The sequence below is a fragment of the Cervus canadensis genome, chromosome 14 (genome assembly GCF_019320065.1).
Source record: "Cervus canadensis isolate Bull #8, Minnesota chromosome 14, ASM1932006v1, whole genome shotgun sequence".
NCBI lineage: Eukaryota > Metazoa > Chordata > Mammalia > Artiodactyla > Cervidae > Cervus > Cervus canadensis.
This window is the reverse complement of record NC_057399.1, coordinates 55,120,986-55,147,826: the sequence shown is the minus strand read 5'-3', so window position 1 is coordinate 55,147,826 and position 26,841 is coordinate 55,120,986. Positions and strand designations below refer to the sequence as shown.

At 38.2% G+C, this 26,841-nt stretch overlaps 1 long non-coding RNA gene across 1 annotated transcript in view; it reads left to right on the top strand.

The window, feature by feature from the left end:
• The window catches only part of LOC122453257, a 308,320-nt gene extending 281,684 nt beyond the window's left edge, over nt 1-26,636 (top strand). Inside the window, exon 3 of the long non-coding RNA XR_006272988.1 lies at nt 26,603-26,636. This is a non-coding gene — a long non-coding RNA (uncharacterized LOC122453257). The remainder of the gene's footprint in view (nt 1-26,602) is intronic.
• Nucleotides 26,637-26,841: the final 205 nt, after the last annotated feature.

Genomic DNA, 26,841 nt, shown 5'->3' with positions numbered 1-26,841 from the left:
TTTTATTGAGGTAACATTGGTGTACAGTATTATATTGGTTTTAAGTGTATAATATTATATTTCTACATCTGTATTCACTGCACTATACTCACCATCAAAAAGTTTGTTTCTATCAGTCACCATATAATTGACCTCTTTACCCATTTTGCTCTCCCCCACCCCTTTTCTCTCTGGTAACCATTGCCCTGGCCATTTGTGCCAACAAATCTTGAGGATATGATGCTAAGTGAGGCTGAGAAAGACACATATGGTTTCATTTATGTGTGGAATATAAAAAAAAAATGAATAAACAAAATAAATGGACAAACTAAACAAGCATGTAAATACGAAGACCAGAGTGGCCATTCATAATTATTTAAAAACCCATTGTTTAAACCAGTAATGTACTGGCTATGTCTTACAACCAACTCATTTGGGTGGGAGGAACCCTGGTTTATGATTTTTGCTAGTTCCATGTTACAAGTACACCCATCATGCTTAATTTCAGACTTTTAATGTAACATCACTGAACTGGGAGGAGGTATTCACGACTGGCTCCCACAAGCCCATATGAGTCCGTTTCTGCACACCACTGGAGCTGAAATTCAGGAAAATTCATGAGTTTTGTAAGTTCTCACAGATGATAAATGGCAGAGCTGACCTTTGGATCCAGGTCTTCTGACTCCAAATAAATTCTCTTCCTCAAAATAGACTGCCATTCAAAGATATGATTGTATCTTAGGTCAGTCTTTCTGCTGCCAGAGGGTTACAATAGAGCCGGTCTGTTTTAGCTCCCCCCATGGCGTTCTGAAGTCTAGCTGTTGTGTCCACATGGATGGACATGCCACTGCTACTCACTTCCAACAGAATAAGGCTGCATGATTAAATGAACAACTTTTTGTTGAGCCGTAGACCATTTGTTTCCATTTTATAAACTAAATTCTAATCCAGATATGGTATTGACTAATCATTACCTATAATAATGGTTCTTCAATAAACACTATTAATATGTTCATTAGATAGTATTTTTAAAACATTCCCACAGCAAATATATCTAAAGAACTCTTTTAGAATTCTGGAAACAGAGTGAATCTTAAAGTGCCTTTAGGTCAAATTTCATAATTTAATGTACTAATTAGCATAACTCCCCACTCTGCCTTCCTGGAAATTCTTCTAATGTTCTAGGCCAGTTCTAATCAGAAAACTTTCCTGACCATCACAGGACACACTTACCCTTTGGTATCATATAGTCTATATCAGGATGGAAGTGATATCCCTTTTGGTTTAAATGTACATTTCAGACACATTATTTTCTGGTCATTGGTATCTTTCTTCTTTAGTAAAGTTTTCAGATTATATTTTACCCCATATTTCTATTTGTAATTGTTCTCAGCGGTTATGGGAATTTTTATTTTACTGATTGCATTATATTTCATTTCCCCTGGAGAAGGAAATGGCTACCCATTCCAGTATTCTTGGCTGGAAAATTCCATGGACAGAGGAGCCTAAGGGGCTATAGTGTATGGGGTCGCAACGAGTTGGACACAACTGAGCAATTAACACACACACACATTTCATAATGAAAGTCTGTAAGTCAGCCCATGACTTATTTAACCAGTTTATCACTGTCAATATTTATATTCTTTCCAGTTGTTCATTTTCACAGTTAGTGCTGTGATTAAAAAATATGCACATTTATTTTATTATTTCTCCAGGATAAATTCCTAGAATTTTACTTGGGTCAAATGTTGTATAAACATCTAAGGCTATTGCTTTATATTGCACAAGTTTCCAACTTTTGTGTCCACTTTCTTGGGCTCGTCATCTTTGAAGAAGAATATATATGTAGTCACTGTTTTGGGCCCAGTCTTGGGAACTTCACTTTGACAGAGATTGTTCTTGGGGAGCATATCTAAATGACCTAATCCTGTTGACAATGAAGGAGGTGAGAAAAGATGCTACCAAACTCTCCAGAGTTCAGGCAAATGTCTTTGAACAATAACTATCCCATTTCTTGTCCAAGGGTAGAAATATCTCTGTGATTGCTACTTTGAATGCTGGACCATGACTGAAAGAACTGAGATGGAATTAGAGTTTTGAATTTTGTGTTTAAGGGAAATTGAATTTGAGATAGGAGTTTTACAAGTAATAGCACCATGATCTGATCATCAGAACATTGGAAGTGACAGTTCTTGAGATATTTAACTTAATCAATCTCCTAGATACCATTTGCATGCCTTCTTCAAGAAAGAAATTTCCTAAATGAATAAAGATATAAAGAAAACCCAGGTTGTAGAAGCAGAGGATTATGCAAGGTGCATAGCCTCTCATTAGGCCTTATCTCTATGTCTGGTCCTCACTCACCTTCTCACCTGTTCTAACAAACCGACTATGGATTTCTGCCTCTCAGCTTGTTCTGTGGTTTTATAATAGTCTATTGGCCCTATTTGCATATTGAAAACACTTCACTTTCTTTCTACCTGTATAGCTTAACTCTTTTCTGAATAGATTTTAATCCCTATTAGCAAATTACCTTACTTTTCCTTTTAGCCAAACTATATCTAAGACAGTTCTTACTTCCAATCATCTAAGCCAATTTCTAGAAAAAAGAACCAAAGCAAGGAAATGACTACAGATTTCTTCATAATGAAATTAAGAAAAGAATTTCTGTTAAACTTGTACTAGAAAGTAAAATGAATGGATTTGGATATTAAAGTGCCATTAGCACTTGACAACTGATAAAATCAGCCCATTTATTAAACACCTTCTAAATCCAAGTACTAGTGAGCTAGATAACTCAGTCCCTGGATATATCACATGTCCCTCATATGCTATAGATTCAGTAGTCTGACCTCCGCTGGTCTTGCCCAACAGTCACTCAGCACTGCCTCCCTTTTTAGACCACAGAGCTGTTGAAAGAATTTTAAGTAAGGTAGTAAAATAATCAGAGTGCTACTCTTTCCCGTCTTCCTCCTCCTTTTCCCCTACTACTGTGTTTCCCACTACTCCATCATGATTTATTTTGCCCAGCTGAGAAGTGGCCGTCTGTACACTATTTCAAATGTATGTGTGTATATGTATGTACATACAGACACGCATCCAAGAGCAGGCTAGACTGGAAGAATACTTGCAAAGTCAGTTTGGGAGGATGGTGAATCATTCTGTTTCCACCAAAATAAAGTAAACCCAAACTGTTTTCCTCTCTCATCTCATCGCCTACTCCTGTGGTCTCTGCTCGCTGGTCTCTTCACTAACTTCCCTCTGGAAAGCTGGCCAGCTTACTAGTTCTCTACAGCTCAAGCATAGTTTTCATCTCAGAGCCTCTGCACTTGCTGATCTGTCTGCTTGAAACATTGTTCTCCCATAAAGTTACATGGATGGTCCTTTGATTTAGTCAGGACTTTTCAAATGTCACTTTTTTATGTAGTCAACCCCAAATATATCATATAAAATATTAAGTAAGATAATAACATATCCTGACCAGACTCTCTAGGATGGTTTACTCCTATCTCTCTTTCCTTCCGTGGATTTACTTTGCACATTATTCGTGGCACTTAATACTCAGACATTTGCCATAAGATTAAATGAGTCAATTCGTGCAAACTGCTTAGAGTAGCACTTGGCCTGCAGTAATTTCTATGTGTCTTTTGAATAAATAATCTACCACATTTTGCAGAGAGGAAATGGAAAGTCGGAAGTGAAGTGCCATATCCCTAGTTGGATGGGATCCTCCGTTTTCTGTTGTGTTACCAAGGGCTCATTGTGAACTGTGGTAGTGAACTAACCTTTCCTTAGTCTCCTATTGCCCAGTGAACATTCTAAGTTTTAGTATGTTTTTTAACTGAGACAAACTGATAGGAATGTGGTGTAGGGCACATTTCTGGCTTTACCAAATGAAACTAAATATCAAAGACCAAAGAGCCAAATTTAAGATCTAATATTAATTTTTTATGTGCCAAGAGGGAAGGTTTGCTGGAATTCCTACTAATAACCAAACTTAATAAGTGCTTTTCAGAATTTTCCATAAAAATATCCTCAATGCCAGAGCCGTGAACTTGCCCTACAGAGGTTTGGGCAACAAACTTCAATGGACCATCTGCAATCAAAAGACTTAACTGAATGCTATTTATCTCAAGAAGTTGTACAGTCAGTTTTTGTATTCAACTTTACCCTGTATCTATATAATTTTTTTTTGCATAAGAAAAATTTAATTGTATTGAGTTCATTATAGCAGCTATTTTTTTTTCTGCAGCCTGGTTTACCATAACAATAAATTTGTATCAGAAGTAGAGTGTGCCATAATATGTGTCAATTTGTTTTTTTATATAAACAGTACTCTGATTTACCTACCCCTGACCTGGAGCTGTTGGTATGCCAGTTTTGTCCATTGACTGGTATCAATCCTGCCATCCTGACGAGCACAAGGGGACCAGGCTGCCCGCTCTGAGCAGCATGAACCTAAATATCGTTTCACTTCTATTATTGTAGAAGTGGCTTTGCTTCTATGTCTTTCGCTTTTAATTCAATATCACAGTTGAAATGCCTTTGAAATATACTTGACACAATATCCACATTCTTGGCAATGAACACTTATTCTTTCTTGTAAACATCTAATATGTTGGCCTTGAAAAAGAGAGAGAATGCCAATTTGAAGTAATATCACAATTAAGAAAGTGATATTTTCCAACACACCTCACCTTGAATTTCTTGAATAAAGTTGATTATTAATAAATTACATAGTTTTCTTTTATCACCTTTATTAATTGACCAAGGTTAGTTTGTGATTATTGAGCTCACTTTAGGGAATAGAATGAAGGGCTTTCATGTGTTGGCTTCAAGTGTGGACAGTTACCGGTTGTGATGATGAGTTGGGACTGACTTACCAGCAGGACCTTTATGAAGGACATGTTAATATTATTTCCTGTGTCAATGATTCTATGTGTTTTAATAAAATAAGGAAGTTTTCCTCTTCCCAAGTGCCAAGATAGGTAGTTGTTTGAGCTCTGATAATTTAATAAATGAGATAGCAATAGCTTCACGCCAAACAGGAGTTAAATACAAAAAGATAAGGTGAATTTAGTTCTTCTATCTTATAATAAAATTAATACATTCTCTACCTGTGTTCATTTTACTAAAGGAAATGGCAAGGGGTTTAGGCTGAGAATTCTATTGCTAATTCTGTTCTTTCTCTTAGCTGTGCTGTGCTCATTTGGAAAATGAAATGGATTATTTCCTTCACAGAGGATTTTCTTTCTTAATAAGAATCTATGTGTATTGTACTGGGTAATAAAAAAGAGCTCCAGGTACAGCTCAAGATTAATAATATTTTTTTTTCTTACTTAGTACCTCTACCTACCTCCATAAATCTTCAGAGAGTTTTAGAAAACAAAAGATATCAAGGGAGGAAAGATAATAACTGTTACTTTCTATCTCCCTCCTTTCTTAACTAAAGAAACGTCTCTTTTCAAAAAAGCTATGATTTAGGTAAGATTATATATTCTGTAGGAAGAAATAATAAAATTAGGGAGGAAGTGATGGAAGGAGGCAGAAAGAGGTGGAGGAGAGAGAGGAAAACATTGGTGGGGGGCAGTGGGGAGAAAAGGGGAGGGTGGGCATTCTTCCTTGTGATGATTCTGTTTTGGTGATGGAGGAATCAATTGCTATTTGATTTGTAAGCAAAACCACATTTCATATCCCTGACAGCATTCAGAATTAGAGAATATTGCAGTGAATTCCTCAAAGGGAGAATTCATCGATTTTGTGCAGACTGAAACACTCCAAGAGATTTTTGGATTTATCAGGATGGCTTTGATACTCATCCATTAATTCTAGGGCTACTGGCTAGGTGCCCTCACTTTTGTGAATCAATTGATAGACTTGCCTTGGTTCCCCCAAGCAGAGCGTCTGGTACAAAGGGAATGTATTCAGGAGTGAATCCTAAGAATCGTTGGTGGGGAGTGAGACAAGGAATAAAAAGGAGCCAGTAAAGGATGTGACCGCAATCAACTTAGCCCTCCTGTAGTGTTCGTCACTCAGGCGTGTCGGAGTCTTTGTGACCCCATGGACTGGAGCCTGCCAGGTTCCTCTGTCCATGAGATTCTCCAGGCAAGAATACTGGAGTGGATAGCCATTGCGCTTTCCAGGGGTTCCGGACCCAGGGAATGAACGCTAGCCTCCTTTGGTAAAGATGAATCTGCCTTTAGATCCTTTCCCATCTGAGCCGCCAGGGAAGCCCAGCTCTCCTGTAACTGGAGCCCAATTTGATGAGCTGGACTCTGGCCGCCAGCATAGGAAGATTTTTTTTCTCAGAGTTACCCACCTAAGGAGCAAAGAATACACATTTACCAACTCCTGTTAGTCATTATCCTACATTTGCTTGAAAGAAGGGTATTAGTGTGAATTCTCTGGTATCTCTGGACTTCCTGCTACACTGGGGCCCTCCAATCTCTCCATACAAAGCCATTGAGGGATGGAAGCTGCTGGAAGGTGGAAGTCAGGCTGTTGTGTTCTACACGGTAAGGCTCTATGTTAGCATGTGACAGTCGATCTTGCCTTGCATTCCATTCTATAGCTATTTACTAACATCTGTCTTTTGTTACCGACCACCACCCACTCCTGTCTTCCTGATAAATGGTTTTGCCTTGTGTTTCACTCTATTGATGTTAGTGTGATCACCACATCTTCTACCTTAAGGATGAAATTTGAAGGTTTCATTCCTTTGGCAATCAGCAAAACATCAGGTTTGAGCCAGAAGATGTAGGCTCCAGTCTTAGCTGTTGAGCTTCAGTTCCCATGTCTATGAAAAGAGAATGATGTCATCTGCAAGCTGAACTCCCAGGGTACTGTAAGGACATGATGAGCTAACAGAAAGTGTCCTCTACCAGATCTAGTAAACATCAGTTTCCTTATCACATGCTGTAGGATGTGAGCTGTGTGAGGGCAGTGTTCATGCTTTCTTCACTATTGTGTTCCCAGTGCCTGGGAAGTACACAGTAGATGGTGCAGTGCGGCTATTAGAAATGCTCATTTAAAGAAGGTAAACACTGGAGTAGATTGTCTTGAATCCAAACGTAAAGTCATCTATTTGCTGGCTGCTTGATTTCAGGCAAAGTTTTATCTAAGAGACTTTTTTTTTCTGAAACTCACCACTCAGATAGCTTTCTCATAAGGTTGTCTTAATTAAGATTGGCCCTAATGATAGATTCTCCCTCAATAAGATTCACAATTTCACCCTTGGGGTGAATATACCCTCCAGTTAGAGCTGGGAAAAAAAAAAACACCCATAACTTGTTAAACAACTCATTTAAATTCTAATAGTCAGATCCACATTTTATCATTGAAAACAGTTGCAGTCATTCTATTGTGTTGATATTCTGCTCTGACTTAATAGAAAATAACTCATTATAGAATTTTGTATTTGATTCCTAAATTTACATTTTTGGAACAAAGCTTCAAATAATTACAAATTTATTAGATTAGGCTTATCTGTAGCTACTTTTGAAATAGTCTCAAATTAATATGCATCAAGTAACTCACCTAGTACCATGCATACAGTAGAAACTTAATGATAGTAATGAATAAGATGCTAAAAGCTGAGGTTTTTTTTTTTTTAATAGCCACATAATTATGGATTTCACATAAGTTAAGATCTGCTTATTAAAATCCTTTTTCATCCTTAGATCTCCAGTACAATGCAATCCAACTGCCTATGGTAGGTACTTAGTAAATGTTGTTTAAATGAGTTAGCTGTCTATTAGTACATTCAAAGATCATTTTTGAGCACAATCTTTTGCCAGGAAAGTGTCAGGTATCATTAAGAACATATCAACAATAGAAAAAGAAGAAAACATGATTCTTAATTTTGGAAGGTTTCAAGTCCAGTGAGTGGTAGAGACATTAAATAAACACACCACACACTCTTACATACATACACAAATAAATAGAAAGTTATGAATTGTAATAAAAAGTATAAAGGAAAAAACAAGGTGCAATAGGAGAGAAAAATAAGGCTGACAGAGTAGGGAAGGCCTTTCTGAGGAAATGATAACTCATAAATAATAGGATAACAGATATGATCCCCTGCTGCCCTAATCCTCATCCCCCAGGCAGAAATCCAGGATCTGGATTTTTTTTTTTTAATCCAAGATAATAGCATCTATTTCAGCATAGATCTGATTTCTAATGATTTAAAATTGGGTCTATGCAAAGAAGCATGAGAGAAATTTCTGAGGAGATGGAAACATCTTTTGTCTTGATCAGTGTGGTAGTTATTATTTGAATTTCTAAATTTGTCACAGCTCATTAATTTTCACAGTCAAACTGTGTGAATTGTATTACACATACATTATACCAATATAAAGTTGATTTTAAAATAAAACTGGATTTAAGTCAATGGGTCAATAAGCAAGCAAACGAAAGAATTAAAATTACTCTGACAATTACCCATATCTGTGTTTTAGTGGTTTTACATGTCTTAGAATAGTATATTGTTGGACCCGTACCTGCATATAGATTACTTTTCTGTCTGTAACAATAGTTCTTTCTGACTTGTCAAGTAATTCAAGCATCTTTTAAACTACTACTGCTAAGATAGAAGAGCAAAGAAAAAAATCCTTTTCACTGATGTGCTAGGATAGATCAGTTTTATACTTTAGCTGCACTTGGTAGGTTTTTTTTATACCATGAGTGAATAATAGCATGAGCATCAATGATAATGCCTTTTGTTTATAAAATTCTTAGCTCTGAAGAATTAAATTGCTTTGCATTCATGTCTTCATTAAATCCTCTCTACCTGAGAGAATTCAAACATGCATATCCCCCTTTTACAGATAACTGGGGCACAGGAACATTAGGAGATGGCAGATATATATCAAGGTCTACCAGGCTATGGTCATAAGCTCCTTTGTGAAGTTTTTTTTTTTTTTTTTTTTAATTTATATGGCATTTGAAAGAAGTCTTTTTCTGTTTTGTTGTGCATATATCAATCTTTTAATGGCAGGAGACCAATGGAAGCTGTTCATGAACACCAAAGCTGGAAAAATCTGCTGTGCCATTTTTTACTCCATACTTGGTAGATTAATATATAAAGTGAATTAACTAGATAATTATTTAATAATATACAGCTTCAGAATAAATACCTATTATGTATGGATATGAATTAAGGTTTCATAGTAAAAAGGTTCTTCCACTGTTATTTGCCAAACAACTTGAAATCTGTTTGCGCTGAAAAAAATAATTTAATTTTGTAGTCACCGGCTGGATTTGAACAATGGGGGTATTATTTTCTCATGGTGTGTGGCAGGTGGTAGAGGATAAGGCAGAGACTGTGGAAGAATACAGCTCAGGCATTTACTAACCTAAGCGATCTTGGGCCATCATGGAAAGCTATAATGGTTAAAATGTATGTAAAACACTAACATATTGTCTGGCAGATAGAAAACACTCAAAAATTTGGTAGCTAATATTAGTCAAGTGGTTTATCAAGCTATAAAACCTGAGCTTGATTCTAATAAAAATAGATTGCTCGGTTACAAGAGATGCAAATTTGTCCAGATCCCTAAAATATTTTGATTAACTGATCAAATTAACTCAGGGTCTTTTAGCACTGTTCCAAATCCTGACAAAGGGAGAGAGAAAGGGGAATATGAAATGAGGAACATGATGCCAGGGATAGATTAAGACTTTATTTCATCTCAACCCAGAAACATCTAGTGCCCTCCATAGGTAATTCAAAATAAAATTTTTATTCCACTGCACAATGAAATCTTAGATTTCTGTTGAAATTAAAACAGTTTCTAGACGTTTCTAATTGCAAAGTTCTGAATGAATTGATCACAGGGTTGTTTTTTTGTTTGTCAGAGTTGAGATGCTTGTTATCTAGAAAGATGAATAGACTTCTTATTGAAGCATACATCATTGAGTGGAGTTGACTGTGAAATTTTCTAGGAGGTGGATTAAAAGTTGTGGGGTGCTGAGATCTGGAAGTCCTGAGTAAATGAAAATGATTCCTCTGTGCCATGGTTGTCATGCCCAGGAATCTGGTAACTTAAAGGGCTATACCCTTGCTTTCATGTAAGTTGCTAATAGATTATCTACACTCCAGAGAGTAGCAAGAATAATAGCTATCTTTGAAGCTTGACGTTCAGTGTAGGAAAAAAAAAATCCCCAAGAAATTTGATAACCATAAGCAGGTCCTCATGTGTGGTTTGCAGCCTGAATTCATTCTTCTTGGGGGTTCCAAACAAGCCCTCAAACCTAATCTTTAGCTTCAAGTTGCTGAGCTTGATGAAGCTTTTATGTGAATGGAAGGAAAGAAATGCAAATTATATTTGGGTGAATCCACATTTGACTCAGGCATCAAGAAACTACTACATCAAAGAATTACTCAAGGAATGTGAGATTAGAGTTTAAAAAAAATCACAAAACACACAAGAAATACCTTGAATAGGCATTTACAGATGAGAAGTCGTGTATCATCAGCCTCACTAGTAGCCAAAAAATATACATTAAAATCAAGAGTAAGATACATGCTTGGCACACACTAAAAGGCATGGAACGAACAAAATATTTTAGTGAAGGTACTCTCTCCAGGCCCCATCGAGATTTGAACTCAGAATATTTTAAAGTCCATGCTTCAGGTTAACAGATTTAGGAAACAGTCTGGCATATCATAGTAAATGTGAACACACGCCTTCCTATTGTTTGGCAACTCTACCCCTAGCTATAAACCTAAGAGAAACTTCTTTATGTGTCCCAGGACTCCCAAACCTGATATTCATTGCATGAATGTTAAAAGTGGCAATGTTTTTAACAGCAAAATGCTGGGAAAATCCCAAATGCCCCTCAACAGTGGGCAGAAGGGGAAATGTGGTATATTCACATAATATAATCCTCTCCAGCAATAAGAGTGAATAAAATAAGCTGCACAACATGAATCAATCTTAGGGACATAATCCTGAGGAGGGGTGAAAAAATCAAGTCTAGTTTCATAAACTTGAAAACCATGAAAACCAGGATTCTATGTTTAGCGATATTAACCAGTTTAAGAATGAGGGAATGGCAAAACCTAAGTTTGGTGTTTGCCGTTACCTTTGGGGTCAGGAAGGACAGTGACTGGTATCAGTGATGGCCATGTGAGAGGGGTACTGCTTATACTGGGTGGTAGGTACACAGTCCTTTTATTAAATTATAAATCTTTATTTCTAACGCAGTGTTTATAAACATTATTGTTAATTCATTTTATAGGAATATAATTGCTTTACCATATTATATTAGTTTCTGCTGTACACCAAAGTGAATCAGTTATAGATGGTTAGATAGATCCCCTCTTTATTTTTAATTTCCTTCCCATTTAGGTCACCATAGATCATTGAGTAGGATTCCCTGAGCTATAAAGTAGCTTCTCATTAGTTATCTATTTTGTACATATCAACAGTGTACATATGTCAATCCCAACCTCCCAATTCAACTCACCCCCCCTTTCCCCCTTGGTGTCCATACGTTTGTCCTCTACATCTATGTCTCTATGTTTTACAAATAAGAACATCTATACCATTTTCCTATATTCCATGTATTTGTGTTACTATATGATGTTTATTACTATATATTTAATACTTTTTTTTTTTAAATTTTAAACTCTGTGGAGAACCTACAGTTCATTCATCTATTGATGGACATCCAGATTGCTTCAGTGAAAATTGGATTACTTGTGTCTTTTTCAGTTTTGGTTTCCTCAGGGTATATGCTACTAGTGGGATTGCTGGGTCATATGGTGATTTTATTCCTAGTTTTTTAAGGAATATCCATACCATCTTCCATAGTGGCTGAATCAATTTGCATTCCCATTGGCAGTGCAAGAAGGTTCCCTTTTCTCCACACCCTCTCCAGCATTTATTGTTTGTGGACTTTTTAATGATGGCCAGTCTGATCAGTAGGGGGGTGATATCTCATGGCTGTTTTGACTTGCATTTCTTTAATAATGAGCGATGTTGAGCATCTTTTCATGTGTTTGTTAGCCATCTGTATGTCTTCTTTGGAGAAATGTCTGTTTAGGTCTTTTTCCCACTTTTGGATTGGGTTGTTTGTTTTTCTGGTATTGGTTGTATGAGCTGCTTGTACATTTTGGAAATCAATCCTTTGTCAGTTGTTTCATTTGCTATTATACAGAGTGAAGTAAGTCCGAAACAGAAAAACAAATATCATATACTAATGCGTATGTATGGAATCTAAAAAGAGGGTACTGATGAAATTATTTGCAGGGCAGCAATGGAGACACAGACATAGAGAACAGACTTATGGACGTGGGGGGGTGGGGAGGTAAGGGGGGAGGATGTATGGAGAGAGTGACATGGAAACTTAATTACTGCATGTAAATTAGATAGCCATGGGGATGTGCTGGATGAATCAGGGAACTCACACTGGAGCTCTGGAACAATCTAGAGCAGTGAGATGGGGAGGGAAGTGAGAGGGAGATCCAAGAGGAATGGGACATATGTGTAGCTAAGGCTGATTCATGGTGATGCTTGACAGAAACCAACATGATTATTGTAAAGCAATTGTCCTTCAATTAAAAATAAATAAATTTCAAAAAAGAAAAGAGCCCCCAAAGAGCTCCTTCACCCCTTCTACCATGTGAGGACACACTGGGACAACCACCATCTCTGAAACAGGAAGAGGGCCTCAGCAGACATCGCGGCTGCCAGTGACATGATCTTGGACTTCCCGGCCTTCTAAAATGTGAGATATCAATGCTGGTTGTTCAAGTCATCCTGTCTATGGTATTTTTGTATTAGTAGTTTAAACACCAAGACACATGCTTCTTTCTTTCTTTATTTTTTATCTTTGTACCCAAGCACTTTCCTCCATCTTTATCACATAATTCAAGAAATGTTAAGGAGGTCTCATCCCATAGGTCTACTTAATACTCATATTTACCTTACAATGCCAATGTCTTTAATAACATATTTGAGGAAAAAGCAATGTTAGCGTCTTATACAGACTTCCGCAATAGCTATGATGTGGTGGAAGTGATCTAAGCCACCTCCTGTTTGTCAAGTTATGAGAAATGATAGATGACAGTAAAGTCAATTCTAAGATTTTGTGTCTGTCACTATGCTTTCCTGTAAGTCCGTGATTCCCACAGGAGCTGTCAAAATGTTTACAACTCTCTATTCCTTTACTCAAGGGCCTTGGGTATCAGTGTTTTGAGTATTTAGTTTCTCTGCTTGCTGTGGTCTCCCTTTGTTCAATTTTCTCCATCACCACTGGTTTATCCCCATCACTCCCGTTTTCACTGGCTGGTCTGTAGGAGTCCTCCACTCACTTGTGATTTTCCAAAGCATCTATTTTGTGAGATGAGAAATCAGCTTTGCTTATTAAAATTGACTATAAAATAGTAGTAAGTAGATTCAGAGTAAGAATTAGGTGGCCAGGGAAACGTAAAACCCGGATACATCCCATGTTTCTATTCTACAAACGGTTAATGGCTCTTCTTAAATGGCAAAGAATATCAAATATAAAATGACTACTGGAATGTAGACAAGTTTTATGTTTATTGTTTAGCAGAAACCAACACAATAGTGTAAAACAATTATCCTTCAATTAAAAATAAAGTTTTTAAAAAGTAAAAAAAAGAAAAAAATATATATATATGTTTTTGTGTTTGAATAGAGGAGGTTTGAATAAACCTCCCAGGATTATTGTAGATGGGCCTCTCTGTATATTCTTGGACCCTGGTGCCAAACTTAGTGCATCACATAGTAACTACTTAGTAAATAGTAACTGAATGAAGAAAGAATGAATAAAAGAAACAAAAATCAGAGCAACATCAGATTTTTCATATGCAACATTTGATGCCGGACCGTGGAGTGCATTTAAAGCATTAAAAGCACAGAAGACCTTGTATTTCATAGCCAGCTGTTATTTAAATGAGAGGATGATATGCTCTATCATACAAAGTCTCTGAAACTTTGCTAAAGACCCATGCCAGGAACAGTTTGCATAAATATTTAAATAAGAAAGTAGATAAATCTTAGGTGATGTTTTAAGAAATATATGGTATTTTAAAAGTTTTTATTCTTTGTTAAAAATTATAGTTTTAAAACTTGCCAAGAGAAAAGAACAAGCATGAACATATGCGAGCTGATACAAAATTAAAATTCTGGTTATGAAAATACCATAATAACACTAAAATTAAAAGTCCAGAATGATAATATCAGACATGTTTGGGGAGTAAAGGTCAGTGAATGTGATATGTACTGAAGTGTTTTTTTCTAAAATAATGGGAAAAAAATAAATGGAGAGGATAATTAGTTTTTAAAGTATATAAAGAAGATCAAGTTGAAATGATACGTGGCAGCAGGTTCAAACATATCAATAACTATCATAAAAATTTAACTAAAAAAAGCAAGATAAAATGATTAAATGCAACATGTTTTAAGTTAAAAACATCATAAACATACACATATATAAACACCTTTTTAAATAAATAATTATAGATGCAATCAAACTGTAAAATAGGAAAGAAAGATAATAATAAATCTGAACTTCAAAATGCTGATTGCCTGAAGAGATGGGTTCATATGTTTGGGGTTTAGGAAGAGCATACTGTCAATTTTTTAGTTTTTGTGTTGACAGGAGGTTTGCTTATTATATTATTAAAAATGACTATTAATACCTAAATATGGCTTTTGAATTATCTAACTACCATTTGCAGTAGAAATCAGTAATTCAGTACTCTCAGTTCAGCTCAGTCGTGTCTGACTCTTTGTGACCCCATGCACTTAAGCACGCGAGGCTTCCCTGTCCATCACCAACTCTCAGAGCTTACTCAAACTCATGTCCATTACTACTAATTTAATATTTGTAAATTTCCACATGTCATATTGTATTATGTTTTAGTGAATATGAAATATATGAGAAGGATTTCATAGATGCAGTCCTGCTCTCAAGACTTATACAATTTTCTGCATTAGCATAAGATCATAGAATTTTCTACCCCAAATTCTTCCCCCTTGAGAATTCTAGGTAAACCTAAACACCACAGGTGAGGTGAAAGAAAATGTTTATACAAAACAGATGTATTTTCCAATTCAGAGCATCCTTATATTAAAGTCCCTGTTTAATTAATTTCACACAATATTATCTGGTTGACTTACTCCCTCTCTCTAAACACCTCTGGGAATATCTGAGCCATTGTACAGATGCTCTTACAGAGAATTACATTGCTAAGTGTCATTAGCATAAATCAAGATTCAACATTAATTTAATGGCTGGGGCTTAGAGCTGACAACCCCGTTTTATTCCCTCAACTCCAAATCCCTGTCTATGTTAATGGCTTCACTCACTGGGAGACTCTCAGTAGGGACTGCCTCCTTCCAAGTGAGGACCCCTGAGGAGCTTGTCTTCCCACTGTCTGGAAGCCACAGGCCTTCCCACCAGTTTCTACTGTTTTGAATATCTTGTCCTTTTCTGAAAGCCTTCTTCAAGGAGTCCACATACTTCCTTTCCTAATAAGCCTTTCCCACACTCTACGGTCATTTTGGGGAGATTAAGGAAGGGAAGAAAAAAGCATTCCAGTTAGAAAAGGGGCCATACAGATAGATAAGAGGAAGCCCAGAAATCTCTGCTCTTATGCAAAGAAAAGACTGAAGGCCTATAGTACTTCAGCTTAAAGGCTGAGTACTTCCTGTAAGATGGACAGAGACCACCCACCAACGGCCTGAAGTGCACACTGGAGTGAATAGTCTTCATCTTACAGGGCAGGTGTGTGTGAAAGTGTTAGTCACTCAGTCATGTCTGACTCTGCGACTCCATGGACTGCAGCCCACCAGGCTCCTCTGTCCGTGGAATTCTCTAGGCAAGAATACTGGAGTTGGTAGCCATTTCCTCCTCCAGGGGATCTTCCCATCCCAGAGACTGAACTTTAGGCTCCCACACTGCAGGCAGATTCTCTACCGTCTAAGCCACCAGACAGGTGCAAATTAAGATTTTTAACCAGGAGACTTGGTTCTAGATTAGGCTTGAGGAAGAGTAGAAAAGCCTACCTCTACAACTATGACCTTTTACCTAGAATTCCTTTTTTTTTTTTTTTTGTCTTTCTTCTATTTGTTACGTATGATATAAATCTCCACAAATCTTATTTGGGGAAAAACGTATGAAAGAAACCATGATTGTATTTATTTGGTGATTCTGAAGTATCAGACACATTAATTGCTATTTCTCATTTAATCTTTACTAGAGTCCAGTGAGATAGATGCCCTTTTATTACCACTGCCATTTTACAGATCAAGAATACAAGCATAGGAATTAAGTAACTTGTCAAAGATCACACAGCAAGTGGAAGATCATGAGGAGGCTGTCTCAAAGCAGAGCAAGTGTTATTAGCCAGTACGCTTTAGTGCTTTCCATTGAAATGTGCAGGGTGGCTTGCAAAACTTAATTATAATATTCCTATATGAGGTTTTCAGCCATTGAGGAGCCAGAGATCACACATGAATGAGCCCTGTGAGATTCAGGGCTTTGCTCTGAATACTGCTGATGAACAGCAAAGGAAATATTAAATGTGTTTACTTGGCTTTCAACTAACTCTCTCTTTGAATACTGTTTCTGTCCTTAATATAAATGAACACCTATTAATGGTCTACACTGTGTTCTAGGTAGTTAGCTAAACTCATTTAATATATAACTTATTGATGTGATTGTTTTACAGAGACACATATAAAGAGTTTTTCATGTGAATCTTTGCATGTGAATAATTTCATGTGAGAATATCTGGATTCTAGACATTTGAGATGTTGTAATAATATTTTTATATTTTGAATAACACAGATGATAAATACAATTAACTGATAGTTTAATACTTCAATAATATTATTAAAGAAGAAAAGGAGCTAATACTTATTTTATGTCTAATAAATGCTGGGCACTATCTGTATGTGCTCTGCTTAGTCGCTCAGTCGTGTCCAACTCTTGCTACTCCATGAACTGCAGCCCACCAGGCTCCTCTGTCCTAGAGGCTTCTCCAGGCAAGAATCCTGGAGCGGGTTGCCATCCTCTTCTCCAGGGGATCTTCCCAACCCAGGGATCAAACCGAGGTCTCTCGCATTGCAGGTGGATTCTTTACCGACTGAGCCACCAAGGAAGCCCACTATCTGTGTAGCATCTCACTAGTTCTCAAAACAAATCTTGAGGTACGTAAATCACTCAGTCCTGTCTGACCCTTTGTGACCCCATGGGCTGCAGCACACCAGGCTTCCTTGTCTTTCACCATCTCCCAGAGTTTGCTCAAACTCATGTCCATTGAATTGGTGATGCCATCCAACCATCTCATCCTCTATTGTCCCCTTCTCCTCCTGCCTTCAATCTTTCCTAGCATCAGGGGCTTTTCCAATGAGTCGGCTCTTTGCATTAGGTGGCCAAAATATTGGAGTTTCAGCTTCAGCATCAGTCCTTCCAGTGAATATTCAGGACTAATTTCCTTAAGGATTGACTGATTTGATCTCCTTGCTGTACAAGGACTCTCAAGAGTCTTCTCCAACACCACAGTTTGAGAGCATCAGTTCTTCAGTTCTCAGCCTCCTTTAAGGTCCAACTCTCACATCCTTATGTGACTACTGGGACAAAAAATAACATAGCTTTGACTATACGAGCCTTTGTTGGCAAAGTGATGTCTCTGCTTTTTAATGTGCTGTCTTGGTGTGTCATAGCTTTTCTTCCTAGGGACAAGCATCTTTTAATTATTTCCATTTTATAGATAAGGAAGCTGAGGTTCAGAGAAGTTGTGGAACTTGCCCAGTATTTCCCTGTAAATATGTAGTGATGCTGGGATCCAACCTAGGTGTGTTTGACCCCAAAGATTCTGCCAGTTTTACTGTGACTTCCCTGGTGGCTCAGAGGTTAAAGCATCTGCCTGCCATGTGGGAGATCCAGGTTCGATCCCTCAGTCGGGAGGATCCCCTGGAGAAGGAAATGGCAATCCACTCCAGTATTCAATGGACAGAGGAGCCTGGTGGGCTACGTTAGTCCATGGGGTCGCAAAGAGTCGGACACGACTGAGCGACTTCACTTTCACTCACTCAATACATTGATCACTATGTGCATTAAAAGTATGTAGACATTTTTGGATATGTAAACAAAGATACAAAATTTGAATGATGGTCTGTGTCTGTTGATCCACAAGGCAACATTCTAATGATTTGGTCAATAGTCTTCTCCAAACTGGTAATTGTGGGCTTCTTCTCAGCACAATAGGATGTTTAGGTTAGAAATGCAATATAAATGGCCATCCAGATGATTTCCTCAGTTGTCAGTACATGGCCAACTTTCTCTAAGCTAAACACTTTCATCAGACACAATTGAGTGGACTCTAGGCGGAAGGTAAAGATTTTCTTTTAAAGTCAAGGTTATAGTCTAAGACTAATGAGGACCTTAAAGTAGCTGACCTTCTTTGAAAAGATCATTGCCTTTTTTTTCTCCTTCTTGATGATACCCATTTAGACCTTAAGTATGGTCTTGTATATTCAGTGTATATGCATGTACTGTCAAGTCCAAACTGGATGAACCCAGTTATAATTATTCCCTGAGAAGTGCCTATATTTCCTGAGATTTGCTACCTATATGCAGAGCCACGCCCAGCTCCACATTACATATCATATCAACAACCTCAAACTCACCAACCAGTGGGGCCTGGAATTATTCTTGCTGCCCTTGGCACACAAATATCCAGAGACACATCTTTTCCCTATTTCTATCATGTTAATTAAAACTCTGTAGTCAACTTTCTAGCTTCTCTTTTTTTGGCTTGGAGTTTTTGTTTTTTGGGTTTTAGGGGGCAGTTTTTTGGTTGGTCTGCGTTTTGTTTTCAGACTTGATGCAATCCACTTCTCAGTTGTTCATTAACTAGGGCCCTGGAAGAGATGATGGCTTCCTCTCTGAAAGTCCAAACACATTCTGCACAGTCCTCGTCACTGTCAGGGATCCTGTTCTGAACAGCATTACTTTCCACTCATCATGCTGGACTTTCTTGGATATTGACTCAAGGCCCAGCAGAGTTTACCATGTTCCTCTGGGCCATGGACAGAGGACTTTTCTGGCTCTGGGAAAGAAATAATACATGTCCAGGTGCAGAACCCTAGTCACACCCAGCTCCTGCACTTTTTTTTCCTAATGAGCCTGAGTTGCTGTGGACCCAACATGCTCCGTTCATGTGAAACACACATGAATCCCTGCCTCTTTCTTCCCATCTAGTTTTTAGTATTTTGTGCTTATTTTAAGCCTGAACTGCACCTGTTCTATATTTCACCTCCAAAGCATCCTACATATCTGTGTCAAATTGATCTTCCCAGAATTTCACTTTGTTTATACTACCCCTTTACAAAAAGACTTCCTAGCTTCCTGTTGTCTGAAACAAGCTGAAAGATTGTCAAGCCTGACAAATAATATCTTTCACATACAGTGGTTTGGTCTATCCTGACATATGTCCTCTGTGCTCACTCTACCCCATATACTGATATAACTTCACTGGTCTTTATTCTCTGATCATTTACCTTGACTCTTCCGCATAACTAAAGGAACCCCAAGCCCCCTATTTCTTCATCTGTTTTCATTTACCTGCTGTTCAAGACCTTTTCCTCCATGACAAATCCCCTTTTAAAGAATTTCACAGTTGAAAGGAACCTTTGAAGGCACTGGGTTCAATAATACACTTTGTGATTTGCTCCTCTCCAAAATATGCTTTGTTAACGGTCACATAATTTATGTCTGGTGGCAGGGAAATTGGTATCAGGGCTAAAACTGTGTCTTACCTGTGTATTGTCAGTGTCTGATCCATTTTAGAAACAGTGTATTTTCTTGAAATGTGTTTGCTAAATGAATGAATAAATGAATGAGTGACTCTTGAGGCAGGTGCCAGCAAACATTTCCTGTAAGTGGTCACGTAGTAAATGTATTTGGCTTTGTGGGGTATACGATCTCTGTCACAACTCCTCGCATCTGCTACTGTAGCAGTAAAGCAGACAAAAACAATATGTTTTTAATGTCTCTAAATAAAGAGCATAGAATTTGTGGCCAGATTTGGCAGTCTGTAATTCACCAACTTCTGTCTTATATCACAAACCGTCTCTAAACAGTTTTTAGTATTCTTCCCTAGTTACTTCAAATATCTCTAGGTAAAATTTTATGATGTTTTCTCTGATGTTCCAAAACAGCTCACATATTCCTGTGCTCACGTTGAATTCTTTCAGTGATTTCTTATATTAATGTTATTTTGATTTTCTTTACTAACTTAGCCTTTCTCCTCTATTGTGTCCCATTTGTTTGTGGATTTTTCAAAACAAAAAGCAGTACTCCATATTGATATGACTACTGAAAAGCAATTCAAGCTCATTCCCTACCTTACTCTATGTGGAACAGATGTAATAATAAAATTTGCCATGGCATTTGTGGGAGAGAACTTATACTGTAGCTAGTTCAGAAGTCTCATAGTGCAGCTCTATACTCTTATCTAAACTATGGGTTCTCCACCTCTCAGATCCCATGCCTGGTGATCTGAGGTGTAGTAATAACAGAAATAAAATTCACAATAAATGCAATGCACTTGAATCATTCCACAACCATCCCCACCTCTCTGGTCCATGGAAAAATTGTCTTCCATGAAATTGTCCCCTGTGGCCAAAAAAGTTGGAGACTTCTGAACTCTAAACCATTCTATATTATGTAGCATTTGGGGGTAGAGAGGAGTGGAGACTGAATAGAGAGTCTCATATTTTTACTATCTGGCTTTCTTATTTCAAAAGAGTGATATGAAGGACTAGTTTATAAATACCTATAATCTCATTTGCTAAGTCACTTAGGTTGTGTCCAACTCTTTGCAACCCTATGGACCATAGCTTTCCAGCCTCCTCTGTCTATGGGATTCTCCAGGCAAGAATACTGGAATGGGTTGCCATTCCCTCCTCCAGGGGATCTTCCCAACCCAGGGATTGAACCTGGGTCTCTTAGTCTTCGCATTGGCAGGCGGGTTCTTTACCATTAGAAAATGATTCTCACCAAATGCATTGTGTTACCTTTATTTCATCACTCAGTCACTTGTGATCTTTGTCCCATCTGTTCTCTCCCTTTCATTTTATCTTCCCACATACGTATTCAGTTGCTCACACCAAGATATTTATCAAGTGTTTACTGTGTGCTGGTTAGAGCGCCGGCACGGGGCCTGGTAGGCTCTTCCTCAACGTATAACAACTATTTTCTGCCTCACTGTGGCAAGTTTCTTTCTTGTCTCAGTTTATCGGATTTTGTCTTGTGTTTATTTATCATGCTAAGCCCTTAGTGCAGTATTGCCATGGAATCACGAGTAAACCAAGAATACCACGTATGTTTAAATAGAAGAGTACAATAATGTCACCCAGAGTTAAGAGTAGGCAAATGAAATAAAGGAATTAGTGATCTGGAATTTCTTTAGGAACAGCTTAGTGAAAGTGAAGTCGCTCAGTTGTGTCCGACTCTTAGCGACCCTGTGGCCTGTAGCCTACCAGGGTTCTCAATCCATGGGATTTTCCAGGTAAGAATACTGGAGTGGGTTATCATTTCCTTCTCCAGGAGATCGGCCCGACCCAGGAATTGAACCCAGGTCTCCCACATTGTAGGCAAACACTTTACCGTCTTAGCCACCAGGCAAGTACAAGAGATTACAGAAAGATGATGACCGCTGAGTTGCACTGTTCGCTGGTTATAAAATCCTAACTGCAGTCTCTCAAAATTACACAGAATTAGGTAACAGAATTCTGTGTTCTGATTGTAAAGCCTGCCTGAAGTAATACTTTACTGGACCATAAATTGTTCAGACTACATTTCATGCCTGATAAAATCCTTACAGTTATGGTACAAAATTTAAGCCTTTGTTCTGTAACTAATCTTTTAAGTTTTCCAAAACAGGGCAGTTTTGGATTTTTTTTTCCTAGAAAATGACATGACTAAAAGAATACTGTTCTTCAAAAATAGACTAGCATAATTAGGAATTTTTCTCAAATTATCTTTGAGATTAGTCTTAAACTATATTTTGTAGGTTTTCTAGGCAAGATGACTGGAATGGCTTGCCATTTCCTTCTCCAGGGGATTTTCCCAACCCAGGGATCGAACCTGGGTCTCCTGCATTGCGGGCAGATGTACCGTCTGAGCCACCAGGGAATCCCTATATATACACAGATTTATACATATATGTGCATACATATTTAATATAATGTTATAAATTCATAAATGTAGACATATAGATAGAGATTTCTGTATCTCCTGATTTATCTCAGTCTGGAATTTAAGAGACATAAATAGATTAACATTCCTACAGCAGTATAATTGTAGTCATTGGTAACACTGAAGCATGCTTTCTAATTTACAGGTTTAAACGTGTCATTATCAATTGTGTTTACTGCCTAGACAAAAATTTGTTGAAAATTAGATTAACCTGTTCTCTATGGAAGATGGGAAGATCAAATGAATAGGATATGGACTTTCAGTTCAGTTCAGTTCAGTCGCTCAGTCGTGTCCAACTCTTTGCAACCCCATGAATCGCAGCACACCAGGCCATATGGACTTTAGATCCAGTCATATCTGTGTTCAATTTCAGTTCCATGTATTCAGTTTGTATTCTTGCTTTAGGTCAGTTTTCCAGAGAAATGAGATGGAGGTTTTGATTCAGGAAGTTTGTTGAAGAGTACATTTGTGTTTAATTATAGGTGTCCCAGAAGGCAAAAGAGGGGCCTGGTCTTTCTACCCATGTGAGTGAAAGAAAGTGGAAGCATTAGTCACTCAGTCAAAGCACTTAGCTGGTCACTTTGCGACCCTATGGACAGTAGCCCACCAGGCTCCTCTGTCCATGGAATTATCCAGGCAACAGTACTGATGTGAGTTGCCATTCCTTTCTCCAGGGGATCTTCCTGGCCCAGAAATCAAACCTGGGTCTCCTGCATCACAGGAGATTCTTTACCATTGAGCCACCAGGGAAGCCCTTGTGTCTGTGTAAGATCAGTCATTGGAAGTCAGCTGCCTGTGGGAAGGTGAATGACCTTGGGTCAAGCACTGCCCTTTGGGGGGATGAGGAAACTCCCCAGAGAAAGAGTCACTGTGAGCCCCCAGGAACCAGTACTCTGGCAGCTGGGGGGTGAGTGCCTTGTCCTGAGGGAGATCTGGGTTCAGTCCTGCAGGATCCACCACGTCCATACCTGTGACTCTTGGCTCTTCATGCTTCATGTATTACATTTATTGCATCTTGGAACAGCTCCTTCAGCGTTCTGGTAAGTCTCCTTTCCTGGCAAAGCCTCTAAGAGGAAGGTTGGAACTCCAGCCCCTGCCAGTACAGCTAGTTTCAAGGACACAGCTGATAACTACTCTCCCTTTATTCTTTTCTCTTCTACTAACTGTTCTAGAATATCCTTAACCAGCACTCCTATTGATCCATATGGCTTACCATAGGGGTGGAACAGGCCATTACTGAGGGGTCTGAACACCTCCTCCAGTCCCTTCTTAGGCCATGGCTGCTGCATTTGTCCATTTATTATCAAAAGCAAGGAAATACCAAGAAATTCCCAGTGAATCACCTGAATACTACAAATTCTTCCCTATCTGACAGTAGCCTTCCTCCTGATGACGATCACTTATCCCTAATAGGGGATGACTGTTGTGATGACTCCTCTCTCTGTGCTGGTCTCCTGGGACAGGAACCCAAAGTAATTGGATATAAGGTATATGCTAAAGTTCAGTGAGACTCCTGCTGTGTCCGCTCATGAAGCATGTGTGTGTGCTTAGTCACTTAGTCATGCCCGACTCTTGCAACCCCCTAGACTGTAGCCCGCCAGGCTTCTCTGTCTATGGCATACTCCGGGAAAGAATACTGGAATGGGTTGTCATTTCCTTCCCCAGGGGATCTTCCCAACCCGGGAAACAAACCCGGATCTCCTGCATTGCAGGCAGACCCTTTACTGACTGAGCTACGAGGAAAGCCCCTCATGAAGCATACTCCCTCTGAAAACCAGGATCTCTAGATGCAGAGAGTCTAAATTTGTGGGTTAGAAAGCACAGATTCCCCATTTAAGCCACTGGGAGTGATGTCGGTTTTGACTACTTCTACTTCCTCCCCTTGTCTCCTAGACCCATGTAATCTGTCTATTGGAGTGCGTGTATGCATGCGTGCTCAGTCATGTCCAGCTTTTTTGGAACCCGTGACTGTAGCCTGCTAGAGAAAAATACTTGGAGTGGTTGCCACTCCCCATTCCAGGGCATCTCCCCAATGCAGGGATTGGTCTTCTGCATCTCCCACATTGGCAGACAGATTCTTTACCACTGCATCAACTGGAAAGCCCTGTCTATTGCAGATGAAGTACTGAAGAATAGTCATGGGTTTAGTGTGTTTCCCACATCATTTCCATGGCACCCATCATCACGGGATGTGATTTCCAAGCTGGTGCTACAGCTGCCCCTCCAAAAGGCTATTCCATATGACTGTCAGGCCAGCAGTTTCTAACTCATGTAGTATGTATCAGGATGAGTGGATCCCATGATTACATATACACCGCTGACTTCCACTGCATTTCCATTGGTCAGAGGTAATATTATGCCATGTCATGTGCTAATGAATCAGGTACTCTATAGGCCCTTGGACAACGGTGATGAAAAAGGCTCTGCTGGCAGATAAGCAAACCCTTATTTAGAACTGGTTTTAGGTCAGGTCAAAATGAATCACTGTTCTTAAAGTGGCAGGAGTCCAATGTCATAATCAGCTTTCATAATCACGTGGCTGGTTGGTCTCCCTATGGTTAGTCCTGAAATTGAAGCTCAGCACGGATCCCTGCTACTGCCAAGATGGGCAGCTCATCAGCCTTTATGCGGCTGTGGGGAAACAGAAATATATATTGTGTGACCTGAATCAAATAGATAGCCTCCACCAAGAGAGCAAAGGGAAGGTTATTCTAAGGCCTAAAAAAGAAATGTAAAAGGAGAATGGAACTTCTTGGGCAAGGGTCAGAAACAGGAATCAGAAGCTAACAGAAGGACCAAGACTAGATCCCAGAATTGTTTAAGCTGCATAAGATGGTGGTAAGCCAGTGGCTAGAATGTGGTCTACTAAAATCTCACTAATTTATGTACTTATTATTCTTTCTTTTTTAATTTCCTGTTTTGTTTGCCCTTAATTTCTGTGGTTCTGTTTCATCTTCCTTACTTTTTGGTGGACTAGTTGATTTTCCAAGTTAAAAGAACAGAGACCAACTTGGAAAATTTGGGCAAATTAATCACTTCTGGTGTAATTCGTTTTCCTTATTAATAAAATCGAAGTGAAAATATTTGCCTCAAGAGTTATGGGATATAAAAGCATATCTACAAAGTACTGTGCATGGTAGGTCCTCAGTCACTTCTTGTTAATTTTGAAAAAGTTCTAAACAACTACTGCTGAATTCCTAAGAAGGAAATGATACGCCTCCCCTCTGTGTTTGGGGCACTGGTTGTAGAGATCTGGCAAAGTAGAAATAAGTCAGAGAAATAAGATGAGTTAGTAGAGATCCACTTCCCATGTTCCTAGGAGCTCACATAATCAGATTCAGTGATTGGCCATGAATTTTGTTTGTTTTTTGAAATAGTATAATTTTTGTGTTAACTTTGGGATGTTCTTGATTTACTAGCTCTGTGATGTTAGGTAAATTCCTCAATAGTTCTGGACCCTAGAAAATTTTAATAAAAATATCAGTTACCTCATGGGGTTGGTAGGTAGGGTAAATGAGAAATGTGTGTAATTCACATATAACTGTACATAATATCCCCTATGTCATATGCATGCAACCTGATTGCATCATGTCTACCATATAACAAATGCTATTATTATTATGCTTTCCCAAAATACATATCTGAGAGCCCAACAGGATGTTTTATTTCAGTGTTTTTCCCTCACCTCCTCATTCCTCAAAGAGAACAATGACTAGAAAACATTGGTTGGGTAAATATTGCATTATCATAATTACAATTTCCCTGAGAAAAGTGGCTTGCAGTTTGAATATTCAGCGTCACAATTACAATTTCCATAAGGAATGTAGAACAGTTATTATAAACAATACAATGATCACTTGGTCCATAAGGGAGAACAGATTACCTGGGGAGTGAGGAGAGAGAAGTAGCAGGAGCCTGTGTTCTAATCAGCATTCAAGAGTAGAAACACAGAACCTGAGAATAAGTTGTAATAGCCTCTTAAAATACTCTCGTTTGAATTTATCAAACAGTCTTCTCATGATGCAAAATTCCACAGGTTGATTAAATCCTGTCTGTGTAATTTTCCCTTATATCTAATCATTCTTAGTAAGCATCCTCCCTGTATCTTTCCTCATTGTCATTCATGATTGCTATGCCCCTAAGAAATTTTAAAAAGCAAACTAACAAAACGCAAAAAGCACAAAATATTTTAAAAAATAGTTTAAGGGGAGAAAAAATTTCATCAGAGAGTTTCTCTCTTCATAGTTAAATGTGTCTCCTTTGTCAAGGGAAAAATACTACAAATTTTTTTTTTTTAATGCTCTTTTTACTGCTGTTGCCTTAATTGGCTTTCACTTAAATTTACTTTTTTTTCCCCTGTCTTTTTTATTTTTTGCAGGTGATATGAGAAAAACAGAATGCAGCTTTCAAGGTTGGTACTTTTCATGATGTTTTAACACCTCTTATTAACATGAAACAGAGTATGAAAGAAACAGTGAAATATGTCCTTAGTTTCTCACAGGTAGTGATTAGAAGACATTATGCTTTTATTTTTCTCACTCATGGATGGAGAAGTACAACATAAATTGTTACAAAGTACAATGTAGCAATTGAAACTGATAAAATCTTTGACAAAAT